Here is an 11,545-nt window from a genome sequence, read left to right as displayed (position 1 = left end):
TATTCACCAATATTCACACCAGTGAAAAATATATAGATTATAGATCCAATCATTATATATATATTTTATAACTAAATAAGAATTTCTTCAGATTTGACCTAAAGACACAGAGGTGAGGTTATTATGTCTAGCTAAGGAGGTATGTCAGGTCACAATCATGACAATGTCAATCTTGAGCCAGTCTCACAGAGCCCCTAGTCCTGGGACTGGTTTCTGTATCATGTCTCTGCATTGCTGTTCTGAGGCCTTTTGAACTTGATATTTTTCAAGATCAGTTCATCTTAGAGTGACATACTGTTTTCTTTGCTCCGGTATGATTATATGAAGGCTGATGTATTTTTTTTCATCAATCACTGTCACAGTGTGATGATAGTCTTTCACATGGGGATATCAATTTTAGAAACCAATTTGGCTCCTGCGATATAATATCTAGAAATCTGGCTCAGGTAAGATGCATGCTTTCAATAGTTCTTAGTTCTGCAAGTGTACCTTCCAAGTGGACACTCTGAAGTTGTTTTCATCTTTTATCCTGATAATCAAGAACTCTATCCACATTTAGCCTTGACACATTGATTAATTAACAATCTAATTAACAATCGTATCTCAGGTTTCACTTTCTCCATTATACCCACCAGCTAGTGGTAGCTTTTTAGCATTCTACTGGGCATCATTAATACCTTTGTCCTTTGAAAGACCACTTCATAACCATCCAAAATTCAATTCTCTTAAGTGGGACATCCAGTCCATTGTGCTATTGGTGCAAAGAATGAGGCCAGGTATTAGGAAATTTGTGTCTCAGTGGATGGGAAGTAAGTCCTAGGTGTTTAGGTTTGATTCCTTAAAAAAAAAAAAAAAATGTCAAGTTCTAACAACTTGTGATATGCTCCTCAAAAGAATCAACTTTGAACTCTACTCCTTGATCCCCCTACAAAAATGAGGCCATAGCCAGGCCAGGTTGCTTCTGCTCTTCTGTAGAGACAAGAGGTGCTATAGACAACAGGGAACAGGCAAGAGGGATCTGAGGAATCCCTACTGTTCTCCAAAGCCTGATGCCCACCCCTGACTCTCTCTCTCCCTCCATGATGTCTGTCCATCTACAACTTCTCTGCGCTGCTCACTCTCTTGACCTCCCAGTTTTCTAATCACTATATTTCTGAAATTAGCTCTGAATATTTGTTTGCATTCTAAAGATCAGATAAATATATTTCAACTTGTGATTTTTTTGGCAAATATTATTTTAATTGGCAAACCATAATTGTATGCATTTATAGGGTGCAATATGATTTGATAGTGATGTATGCAATTTGTAATAATTAACTCATCTTGATTGGCATGTCTATTAGCTCCCTTATCCTGCTTCATGGTGATATTTGAAATTAATTCTTTGAGGGATTTCGAAACATGCAATACTTTATTATTGACTATAGTCGTCTTTCTATATGACAGATCTCAAGTTTTTAAACCAATGGAATTTGTTAACATATTTTCCCTCAGGATTTTTATTCATTTTTCCAATATTTTATCAATTGATTAATCTCTATCTTAATCCATGTGGAAATTTCAGTCGTTCAAATTAAATATTTTATTAAATAGCATGATACTTGGATGATTTTTCCCAACATGCCATCTTTTCTTTCTTTCCTTCATTGCTTTCTTTATTCCTTCATATATAATATCTATAAACATATATATATATAAACATATATATATATTTAAACATATATACATCTATCTATCTATCTCTATATATATATGTTTAAAACAGTAGAAAAGCAATTCTAGCATTCTATTTAATAAATTTTATTGAATGCTCATTGCTAGAAATATAAAATTCTTGTTTAAGGGAAAAAGTTTTCTAAAAAAAATCTAGTTGAATTATTAGAACTCTATAGATATGTATGCTAAATTAGATTCCTGTTGTTTCCATATAAGGAAAACTGTTTTCTGACTCTGTTGTATAGATTATAAAATACTTACTGCAGGCCCACGTTAGCTCATACACTCTAGTCACATAATTATGTTTCTCTTCTGAAAATGAGATATTTCAGGGAACTTATGCACTCCATTGCTTTTTTAAATATATATATATCTTGGACTTAACTTTAAATCCTGTGGAATTTTCTGACAAAAAATAACCACCTCTACCCACATCTAGAAAAATATTTATAATGATGTAGGGAAAGACGGACTCAACAAACTTATTGGAAATTAGAGGTAAAATCTAGTAACTAAATGGAAGTCGCCGGGAACTAAAATACATAAATGAAAAATATTTCAATGTATTTTTGAACATAGTTGCTCAGCAATAGAAAAACTTAAAACTATCTTATAGTTAATGTAGTTCTGAGCAATGTAATTTTATTTTAATGGAATTTATGTATGTGTTTGAGAGGTATGAGGATTGATATTTGAAAATCAATCTTACAGTCCTTCTTTGATGAGTATATGTAACCTCTATTGCAATGAGAAAACGTCCTCTCAATCTCACTACATCTTCACAAGAATAAGAAAAGTTGATTGTTTTGATATTTGCCCAGTGTGGTCTTATTCACCTTTTAAATCTTTGAGAATCATAACTTTAAATTGAAAGTTCCAATTGAAAAGTACTTTAAACTTTACTTAGAAATATAAATTATTCATTCTTAAATTGAGTTGAAAAGTTATCTGTATGGATATCATGCCTATTTTACAACACTTTCTGACAAATAGATCATGGACAAATTTTAGTGATGATTTTGTCATCTAAGCAAAATGGGTAGAAAATGAATATTTTCTTTTCTTATATCCCTGTTTTTTTTTACCTTTTATCTGCCTCCTGATACCTTAGTTCCCCTATTCATCATTTTATATTCCACTTTATTAGTAGCAATTCTTCCCTGATATTTAACGTAAGACTTTAAATGTTCAAATAATAAAAATTCAATTATCTAATTTTAAGAATAAATACCCAATCTAGATAAAGAATATTCTATTTTTGAGTGTGGGGGCCTTGTGACTTCAAAATAACCTTCAGTTGATATTTGTGGTGTTTCATTATAAAGCTAAAACTAATATTTTATGATTATATAGAGAAATAAAAATATCAAGAAATCAAAGAAAATTAAATAACTTATTACCTTCACCTAGAGGAAACTGTTAATAATTTGTCATGTATGTAGACTTCTTATGTTTTCCTACACATAAAAATACCTTCTCAGATACATATTACTTTTGGTAAAGTTGTCATCAAAGTTGTTACTTATGAAATTAAACACCGTATATTTAACATGATAATGTAAACCCATTTAGGATAATAAATATTCAGAAACCATTGAATTGGTATATTTTATTAGTTGTATAAATTTATCTAACCAAGCCCTTATTTCTGGACTGATTATGTGTATAAAATATTGTCATTTTATACAATGATGTTGCCCAAATTCTTTATAGCTTATTCTTTTTATTTTATTTTTTAAAGAAGGTTTTATGTTAAAGTTTAATATTAAATGTTAAAGTTTAAATATAAAAGCCAACCAGTTCACTTATAGCTTATTCTTAATCTGCTCTGTTCAACACATACTTCAGAAAAATTTCCAAATTTTAAAATACAATTGTCAATCAATGGAAGGGTAACTGATGTGATTCAGCAATCTGTATACGGGGTAAAATTGGGAGTTCATAACCCACTTGAACCAAACCGTGTAATATGATGTATTAAGAACTATGTAATAGAATCACAGCCGTTGGGACTAATCTCCTGTATTTCTCCTTTGCTAGCATAGCAATAAATGTTCCTTTTCCTTTTTCTCAAAAAAAAAAAAAAGAACTATGTAATATTTTGAAAGACCAATAATAAAAAATAAAAAATAAAATAAAAATAAAATAAAAAATAAAATACGATTGTAAATAAATACTTATATCTATTTTTCATCTCTCTGTAAAACATTTTTGAATTATTTGAAGACAATTATTTATTCTTATTAAAAATTTATGAATTTTTCCTTTGAAAGAATTTGTTTTCATCTTTAAGTTTTGGTCATTCAGCACATAGTTATCTCAGAGAAGAGGTTATACAAGGCATTGATGAATTTCAACAAAAGCCCTATGTCATGCAGCATTCAAGGTCCCAGGCTTGAGTAAGATTTATTGTTATCAATATGTACTTTCCTACCCCAAGATACTTGTTGAACAGTTGGTTAGATAGCACTTACTGCTCCTTTTTTTAGCAATAGGAACAGAAATAGTCACACATTGAAAAGAATTTCTTAGTTTGATATTTCCTTTTGTGGATTCATTCTTATGGTTGACATCAATGATAAAGAAGTAATTTCCAAAACACAGTACTTTCCTGTAATGTCTGTACCCAAGTGTGAAATGAAGAATCTTTATTTTATTTCAAGAAATATCTTTTTCCCCCTATCTACTAGCATGCAGGTTGCACAGTAATATACAAAAGAGAATGGCTCTCTCCACCACAATCAGTTTGGTGAAGATAATGAGAAAGGCCTAGGAATACAGGTAAGTTAGAAGAAAGCAAATCTGAGGTGGGGAAGGAATGAGAATCCAATGCTTTTTATACAGCTGTGGGGAATGAGAGTAGCTTTCTGCAAGGGGGCAGTGAGGAGACAAGACCTCAAAAAGAAGATAAGTGTGCTGCCTCTATTCTGAAAGGGTCTGGAAATAAAGTAGCTAAGTGAAAGAATACACAGAAACCATGGGATGAAAGGTGTCATGCTGAAAAACAAAATCAGCATCTCAGCAAATTCCTGTTCACACTGGTGGTCCAAAGATCAGTTCCTAGCTCAATCACCAAATACCTTTTCAATGATTCAATTCACAACTCTGAGAAAATGTATTAAAAGCAATGGGGGTCAGGCTGAAAATAAAAATTAAATTATAGGAAAAAATCATTCTTGTACACATGAGTTGGCAGAATAAATTTCATATACAGTACATAATATGTAGTCTTCTTTCAGGCTGACTACAATTCTGAACTATTGGAAAGTTTAAGAAATATTTCTCTGGATGCATTTAGCATCTCACAGAAATAGTTTTGGTGCGGTGCTATCTTGAGGCAAGAGATGGATTAAATGTTCTTTTGAAATTCTTTTCAGATTAATGATTCAATGGTATTTGCTTTTATGTTCACTATAAAAATCGGTATTTATACTTCAAAAGCAGTGCCCTTTATGATTTTTTAAATTCTGTGACAGTTTTTATTATTTGTGTAGGAGAAACTTAAATGTCCTTAAGCACTGCATAATAAGAATTATGTAGTATAGAAGAAGTGAGTTTTCTTTTTCAGTTTTGGTCATTATTGTTTTGAACAGTAGGTAGGGTTGGCTGTAGTGCACACAAAGATAAATTGTGAAATCATTAGCTATAAACATCATGGCCTTTTCAATGCTGTCTTTTTGTTTATTTAACAACAAGTTACCTAGTCACCATCATATTTTGGGACGTTTTTATCCCAACACAGAGGCTGTGTTGGTATATCAAACTCGAGATCAAAAAGACAGCAACACAGCTCATTCCTCTAGTTATTTGTTGTAAAATTAAGACAAATTATCAGCTGTGAAATTTCATTTCTTCATGTGTAAATGGACATAAGGATTTTTTTAAGTAAAATGAAAATATTCAAAGTAAACATAAATGTTGGAACCCTTTTTTATTCAGATTGCTCTTACCCAAAGCTGTTAAAACTAAATTGATAATATTCAATGTTTGATTAAAATAAATTCTTAAACTTAATTTTTATTAAATTTGTCCTTCAAATATCTTTGTCAAAATATTCCAAAATAATAACATAATGTAAGGTTTGGGGATGTAGCTCAGAGCTCAGAGGTAGAGTGCCTGCTTATCATGTATTAGGCCTTGGCTTTGATTGCCCAGCAGTGAAAGAAAAACAAATGTGTGTGTGTGTGTGTGTTTGTGTGTGTGTGTGTATAACATATATATTTTTAAATATATATGTTAAAAATATATTGCACTTATAATTTATATATGCATATATATTTATTATATATTATAAATACATATATTATATACACACATAATATATATTATGTGAAATGCTTTTAAATCACATTTAATTCTCAAAACATACTTTACAGCTTAGTATGATTATTTTTTTTTATGCCTTGGAAAACTAAAGGACACTAAATTTAAATAAGTGGAAGTGGCCAAAATAGGATTGAATCAAACACAAGTTTAAACTTATATTCTCAACTAAATTCTTTGCTATATTCCTGGTTCTACTTTTTAATCACTATGGTATTGTGATGAACCATTTATACCTTCCCTCCTTTGAAATTCTTGTCTGTAGTATGAGAGATAAGGTGATGTATAGAGCACCTTCTGGTTCAAATATTTTGTTCTAAAAGACACTGGCTCAGTATATGAATTATTTCTTAAATATTGCTTTTCTTCTCTCTCAAACGCGCGCGCGCGCACACACACACACACACACACACACACACACACAGTTTTGGATGTAAAAGATAAACTGTACTTCACTAACTCAGGTCTGTCTTCTCTCTTTCAAGGGTACCCATACTCTATATTATATGGAAGAAAAGGTGACTTAACTCTGTTGCTGAATTGCTCCTCTAATAGCTTCTCAGCCAGTTACTTCTTTCTCTACACTACTCTCTTTTCCACATTTGTCCTTTTATTTCTTCTCCTGCTGGCAGCCACATGAACTTGGCCATTAACATCCACCTTCTCTGCACAGTGCTTCTTGCCATAGCAACCCAGTGAAGGACGATATAGGAGAGAAGATGCCTCTCTTTAACATACCAGCTTTTCACTTTTCACAATATCGGGATCTGGTGTGCTCAAGAAAATTTCTGATATTTAGAATATTGAAAGGGGGCACTGTGAATTGACTTAAGTCAGTTTGTCTGATGGCAGGCAAATTGCTCACTGGTTTTGTGAATAGAATTTCTTAGACTAATAATTAGGTGGATCTTCTAACTTTTATTGCTCATAATCTGATTATCAAAAGGTATATTATGAAAGCAAGTTTCTGAATAGATTATGCCGCCATAAATAATATTTTTGTCAAACAAACTCCAGGTTGGCATATAGTCATATTTTCTCTTTCAGATAGCCCTACTGAAATTTTAACTTGCTGTTCCTCTATCCTGAGACAAATATCTTGCATGAAAAATGCACTTAAAAAATGGTAATGATATTTTGGTCCGTATATAGCAGCTAAATTCATATGATATTAGAATATACACACTCCCAAGGGTCCTCTCCAATCCTGAACTGCCATTACAGTGGTGTATGCTATAAAATTCCCTAAACTCAGACATGTCTCCCCATTCCAGTATGAAAATACTAGTTTATTTATAAGAAGTCCAAATATCTGTGGAATGTGTTTATTTTTCCATGAAAATGAATTTCTAACATATTTTTTTAAATTTATTGCTCCTTTGTGCATATCAGGTAATGTAACTTTAGTAAATTTTGTTGGAAGGGAGAAAACTACCCAGGGTCCTTAAAGTGACAACTGGAAAATGCAGTCCTGATTAGGGCACAGCATATTTTGTTATTTTCCCTTAACCTTCACATAATTTGCTTATCACATAATAAAGAACATAAATACATGAACATAAATTATCAAAAACCAATTCATGTAATATATAATTATTACAGTGGGGTTTCAGTGGTGATTATACATTCTATGCAAAATCAAGTCTGAAGAGTCACAGATGCTGAGACATCAAAGTGTTTATGACCTTCAAATAATAAGTTAAACATTGAAAATTGAGAACTCTACTTATACATAGTATTTAATATATTTTCTCATATACTCTGTATAATTTAAAAATCTACAATTATTAGAGATTAAAATAGCAGTTTAAAAAATACAATTTAGACTTACAAAAAAATTCTATTTTTATTTTTTAGTAAAAAATGCATATTTTCATTATAGTAAATATTCTAAGCCCATCAACCAAAGCACCTTTGAGACATGTCCATAGTAATGTAAATGATGTTTGCCTAGCCTATTGCAATAAGGGAAAATACCTTGTAGAGGATATCTTGGAAATGGCTTAATTAGAGTGGGGTAAAGTTTTTTAAGGTTTTGGCTTTTGATGAATGATTCTAAAAAAGGAAAAGTAAGGAACAACTCTGTACTAGGTACAGATAAGTAGCAAGTACACTGTGTGAATAACTCAGTCAATTTGTTCAGGAGAGAAGAGAAATAAATTGGGGCTGAGACATCACTGGTAATAAAAGCAATAGTAAATTAATAGGAGGATTATTACTAATTTTACAACCATAATGTGACCACTGAAGAAGTACTGTTTATATAGCCTTGTTGATATCCCATTGTAAATATTATTTTATATTCTATTAGGAATCATAAAAATCTGATGACTTTTACTTTTTTTTTAACCAACAGGGATGACTTTTATTTTGAATATTTATGTTCCTATCTGAATGATTCAAAATTTCTACCCATTTATTCTTTATAAAATTGTTTATTTGAGGCCTTGTACAGTTGAGTGTGGTAGCATAAGCCTATAATCCCAGTGACTTGTGAAGCTGAGGCAAGAGGATCACAAGTTCAAGAATAACCTCTGTAATTTAGTGAGAACAAATCTCACAATAAAATTAAAATAGATGGGGATATAACTCAGTGAAAGAGATCCCCTCCATTCAATCCCAACAGAAATGATTCCTAAATGAAAAAAAAAAGTGGGGACAAGAGTGGGGGAATAAGCTTATATTATACATTAGAAAGTGAATAGGAAATAAATCCTACTTTCTTAGGATGCATACTTCTTTGGGCAAAAGAATGATATTGATAGCAATAATTATAGTTTGTTGGCAAAGAAAACATTCAATGAAAATCTGATTGCTGTGAACTTACCTAGGCCAAATGGTGATTCAATATGTAAAAGGTGTTTCTTGTAAATATTGTTAGTTGATAATATATATTTTTGGGGCTAAATATCCAGGTGAAAATTCACTATGAAGATAAAACTAAGGTCAAATTTCTCTAAGAACTCAAACATTAAGAGAACAGGAAAAACAGGCATAGTCCTGTTTGAAACCTCTGAGAATTTCCATTTGTTGATCAAGGCATTATAATTAACACTTTGCATCAGGACAATGAGATGAGATGAGAGATTATGGCAGATGAGAGACTATGGAGACAAAAGGATTAGCTAGTGCTGTAACTGGGAGAAGTAGCAGATCATTCCTGCAAAGGTGGGAGGCAGGAAAGACATGACTATGTACTTGAGTAGTGCACTAGTAACCTTGGTTTTGTGAGATTGTATGTCTTTTCTATGTTCAGTTTGAGTTACCATTGCAATTTCTACCAGTTCAAGCCCAGGACATTCATTCCACAATTAAAAACAAACAAACAAACAAACAAAAACAACCAACTTTTGCATCATAAGAAACAAACTAAATTTTAAACAACAGTTTGCACTGATTCCATGGATTCCTATTCCATGGATTCCTGATTGGAGTAAAACACTCTCAAGAGCATGGATTCCTAATTCATTTATCTCACATTCTACTTAACTATCCTTCAATTGTATATTAAAGCAAATATATGCATGCATATAATATATTATGTCCTGGAATATTTTAATGCAAATCTCTAGTAGTTCCCCAAACTGGATATTCAATGGCAAGTCTTTGGACTTTGGTTGCTCTTGTAATACCTACACTGATGCCAAACTTGGTTTGGAATAAAATACTAGTAGTCATCAAAGAAAAAATGGATGGATTATACTTTCACAACAAATAGAGTAGCAAAAATAAATAAATCAAAAATGAATAAATAAATAAGAAAACAAAATGTTATAGTTTAGTTCTCTCTTCATTTACCTCTAATATGTTTTCTAAGATTTTTAAATATATTATGGACCTCAGTTTCTAAATCTATTTGTATGGTTAATTTTAGTGGTCACCTTGATTGGATTAACGAATGCTAGAATATTGGTAAAGCATTATTTTTGAATGTGTCTGTGAGGGCATTTCAAGAAGAGATTTTTATATGTGTTGGTAGACTGAGTGGGAAAGATCCACCCTCAATTTTAGGGAAGTGTCATCCAATGAGCTTGGGGCCCAGAGAGACCAAAATGCAGAAGAAAGGCAGTTTCTATCTTTCTATCATTTCAAGTTTCTGTCAACAAAGTTTGAGGGGACAAATCATATCACAGAAAATATATTAACATATATGGAAGATTATACAATGAGCCCAAAGAACTCAAAATCCTTTTTGAGTAGAAAATCTAGTATGCAAGTTCTAATACAAAGACCCAGTGTGTTGGAACTATAAAATGCAATACCTCTACTGGCAAATTGTTTTCTTGTTGTGATTGCTTTATTCTAATACTTTTTTTTGTTAATAGTATCATTTATAGAGATGTGTGTTCATTAAAATTTTATTAAATAAAGGAAACCTACCAGTTTCTTATTTTTTTTTCTTTTTGGAGTTGAGAAATTCTAATACGTTACAATTAAAATGAGATCTCCAAATGTATAATATGTTTGAAACCATTCTTATCTGATGTCAATTCAGACATTGTTAATACATCACATCTCTCTCTCTGATCTTAAATGTAGCATCAAAATCATGAACACAGTAGCAGGAAGTTGGTACTAATCAATCATAGATAGAAATTAAGATGAAAAACATTTGTGAGCATTGATAGAGCTAATATGACCTATAAGTTTGTAATATTTTAAAAATATTTGTACAGTGCTTTTTTTAAAATACATTAACCTGTATCTTCTTGCATAACCTAGAGTGAGATTTTACTGTTCCAATATATTAGAGAGCTTTAGAAAACATACCCTGTGGTTCTTTTGTAAAAGCAAATCAAATGTGTTCCTAAATGAGAAACAAGTTCTGAGCAATCTAAAACTTATCCCACAAAACCTTTTGAATAAAAACCTTTAAAGACTGTTTTCCACAAGCTTCTTTTGCTTTTTATGAGTTTCTACTAGCCCTTTATGCTTGACACAGTTTTACTGTGTTCCTTGAGTTATTCTTTGACGTGTTGTAGATTTGTCCCATTCAGTTTCTAGTTTGGGTTGCCTTTTAGAACAGCTGTGCTTCATCATCCTTTCATTTGTCCAGAGAATACTAAGTGGTGACCTGCTGTCATGCTGCTGCCAAAGAAAATTAGGTGCTGTGCTTCCTGTGTACTGCCCTAATTACAGGTAAGAAGGGCACTTTCCAAGCAGCACTTGACCTGACATGTAGGAATCATAGATTTCAAAAGAAAATAGTTGTCTCAAGGAAAGGTATTCATGTCTCACTGCATACACTCGATATCACTGCAGAATTAAAAACAAATTCTCTTTAAATGCCTTTATTTTTGTATTTTTGCATTTAAAAGATTAAAATATCAATTTTAGGCAAGATAGTTATATAACATTTTTGATTAATTCATCCTAATTGGACCTATATTTTCACAGTTGGATCTTTACATATGTCAGGTCACCTTCTTACAAAATGGAATAACATGGTTAATTCTACTTAAGGAAAAAATTAAAAATGGATATTCACTTATATGTCACATATTGA

At 31.5% G+C, this 11,545-nt stretch overlaps 1 pseudogene; it reads right to left on the bottom strand.

Moving 5' to 3' along the window:
• Window positions 1-218: 218 nt before the first annotated feature.
• On the bottom strand, window positions 219-943 carry LOC113183461 (proteasome activator complex subunit 3 pseudogene; annotated as a pseudogene).
• Window positions 944-11,545: the final 10,602 nt, after the last annotated feature.

This window comes from Urocitellus parryii, chromosome 14 (genome assembly GCF_045843805.1).
Source record: "Urocitellus parryii isolate mUroPar1 chromosome 14, mUroPar1.hap1, whole genome shotgun sequence".
Lineage (NCBI taxonomy): Eukaryota > Metazoa > Chordata > Mammalia > Rodentia > Sciuridae > Urocitellus > Urocitellus parryii.
This window is presented reverse-complemented; position numbering and strand designations above follow the sequence as displayed.